Genomic DNA, 3,095 nt, shown 5'->3' with positions numbered 1-3,095 from the left:
GGCCTTGGCATCCTGGTACATTGCATTAATGTATTTTTTCCATGAGGGACCACATGATGCACCAAAACAATCAAAACAAAGACCTGTTACCATGTGTTGTGGTGCGCTGCAATGCATGCGCATTGGAGCTGTATTGTTTTAGTGTATTGGGGTGATGAATGGCAATGCAATATGCGAATGCATATAACATTTATTAATGTAATGCAGGCATTAACATGCACATTACCATGACACATCACACTAGATGTCACGTGTCAATCATATTTCTGATCCCATGAACATTTACTGGCATAGGTAAACTGGAACTCTACTATATCTCCAGATTAAAAGTAATTATCTTTATATTCATGAATACAAGATGCAATACAAACATTTGTGTTCTTACAATAACCGGATAACATTTTAGGAGGTACAGTGAAGAGGGAAGGGTTTTGAGGTACAGCAAGGACCAGAGGCGGCTCTAGGCTTTGTGAGGCCTAAGGCAAAACTTGGACATGAGGCCCCACTCACGCCCATAATGGGAAAAATAATTCATGTGATAAAAATGAACTGTATAAATTGCATATAATTAGAGCCTTAACCTTTGTACTATGAATTCACAGTTTCTAGAATTTTCTCGAACCAATTCTTTAATCAAAGATCATTAAACATCGGGTATGTATGTATGTATGTATATATATATATATATATATATATATATATATATCTGCTCTTACGTCACAGTCCCCAGCATTTCCCTATAGGTCATGATTCCCTGAGTCCCTCCTTACATCAGAGTTCAGTGTCCTCCCTTACATAAGAGTTCTCCTTTAAATCAGATTCCCCCCAGCATCTCCTCCTTACATCAGAGTCCACAGAATTCCTCTTTACATTAGAGTCCCCCTCTTAAATCATATTTCACAGAGCCCCCTTTACATCAGAGTCTCCAGAGTTTCCCCCTTACACTGTAAGAGGGAACTCTGAATACTCTGATGTAAGAGGAGTTCTGGGAACCCTGATTTAGGGGGAATGTTGGGGACTCTGAAGTAAGGGGAGTTCTGGGAACCCCGATTTAAGGGGGAATGCTGGAGACTCTGGTGTAAAAGGGAACTCTGTGGTCACCAAAGCTCCCCCTTGCATCAGAGTTTCCAGAGACCCCCTTACACTTCCCTTCCTCAGTCCGCCACAGTCTAGGCCACTGCAGAAGGCTGCCATACCTGAGTCCCCCACAGAGGGCACTGTAAATTCCAGTATAGTGCACTGCCATTCCTCCCTGAGGAATGGAAGCCTGCTATGCTTGGACTTGTACTGCTCTCTGTAGGGGACTGAAGAACTACTGCCTGCTATGCTAAGACTTGTAGTGCCCTCTGTGGGGACTAAGGCATGGCAGCCTGCTATTCTGGAACTTGTAGTGCTCTCTGTGAGGGACTGAGGATTCCTCAGTCCTCCACATTCTAGGGCACTATAAGTCACAGCATAGTGGGCTGTCATTCCTCAGTCCCTCACAGCTGGGGGGAAAAACAACAGAGTTTAACATCTAAAGGACAACTCCAACCAAAACTACCAATAATGTACAGAGTCCATATGCTATATGATGTCACAGCCCCGTTACCCCTCACCTTCCACCTCGGGTGCTGTCATTGTGTAGGGCAAAGGGCTCCATCTCCACCATGTTTTGGCCACTCTCTTGCCTGGCAACTGTCTCTGGCATCATTGGGGGGGGGGCCTCTCCTCCTCCCCCAGCCACCCAGGGACCCTCTCCCTCTCCCCTAGCCACCCAGGGGCCCCCTCTCCTTCTCCTCCAGCCACCCAGGGGCCCTCTCCTCCAGCCACCTAGGGTCCCTCTCCTTCTCCAGCCACCCAGGGTCCCTCTCCTTCTCCTCCTCCAGCCACCCAGGGGCCCTCTCCTTCTCCTCCAGCCACCCAGGGGCCCTCTCCTTCTCCTCCAGCCACCCAGGGGCCCTTCTCCCCCAGCCACCCAGGGGCCCTCTGCTTCTCCCCCAGCCACCCAAGGGCCCTCTTCTTCCTCCCCAGCCACCCATGGGCCCTCTCCTTCTCCCCCAGCCACCCAGGGGCCTTCTCCTTCTCCCCCAGCCACCCAGGGGCCCTCTCCTTCTCCCCCAGCCACCCAGGGGCCATATCCTTCTCCCCCAGCCACCCAGGGGCCATATCCTTTTCCCCTAGCCACCCAGGGGCCCTCTCCTTTTCCCCCAGCCACTCAGGGACCCTCTCCTTTTCCCCTAGCCACCCAGGGACCCTCTCCTGCTCTTCCAGCCACCCTCTCCTCCCCAGCCACCCAGGGCCTTCTTCTTCTCCTCCTCCTCCACCAACCATTCTAAGACTTTTCCAACTTCCCTGGGGCTACTCACCCCCTTTGCGTAGTAGACACCACAAATCTATGACCAACCTGCAGAGTGACGAGTCGGGGCCTGTTTACCTGTATGTTCCTGGGCCAGGGCAGAGCTCTCCTCCCAGAGCAACAACCGATGATAGCAGAGTGAGCTGACCGGGCAGTCACTTCCTACTGATGCAGGTAAACGCCCACCGATCCCTCCACATCTTAGGATTACATGATCAGACGGCCAATCCCCAGGCAGAGAAGGCGGGGTAAGTGTCAGTGGACAACAGAGACCTGGCAGCCGCAGTGAAGGGACTGCAGCACACTGCTGCAACATTTATATCCGAGGATTTAAAACAATCTTTTACTTGGGAGATTTTCCTGACTGCGCCCTTCTAAATGTTGTCACTCTGCCACTGGCTGCGAGGCCCCTGTAGGTGCGAGGCCTTAGGCGACCGCCTAATTTGCCTAATTAGAGAGCTGCCTATGGCAAGGACCTAAGCAGGGAAGAAAATATCCCTTCAGCTGCAAATCTGCTATGAGAGTATGTGGTACTCTCAGTCTGGGCTCCAGCAAGGCCAAGCCCCCCAACTCATTTCACTCCGCCCCTGAATTAGTTTAATGCTGACTCACCATAGTAAGTGTATTGGTGGGGTTTCAAGAGCCAAAGAGTAAAATATAAAATTCAAAAAGGGACACCAGTAAAGAACCTAATGTCCAAACAGAGGCTCTGCAGAGAAACACACTGCAGCTTCTAAGAAAAGAAATTGCCAAAAAC

The sequence above is a fragment of the Pelophylax lessonae genome, assembly GCF_965119305.1.
Source record: "Pelophylax lessonae genome assembly, chromosome: 1".
In the NCBI taxonomy this organism is placed as follows: domain Eukaryota; kingdom Metazoa; phylum Chordata; class Amphibia; order Anura; family Ranidae; genus Pelophylax; species Pelophylax lessonae.
The sequence above is the reverse complement of the archived record's forward strand: the minus strand, read 5'-3'. Positions refer to the sequence as shown.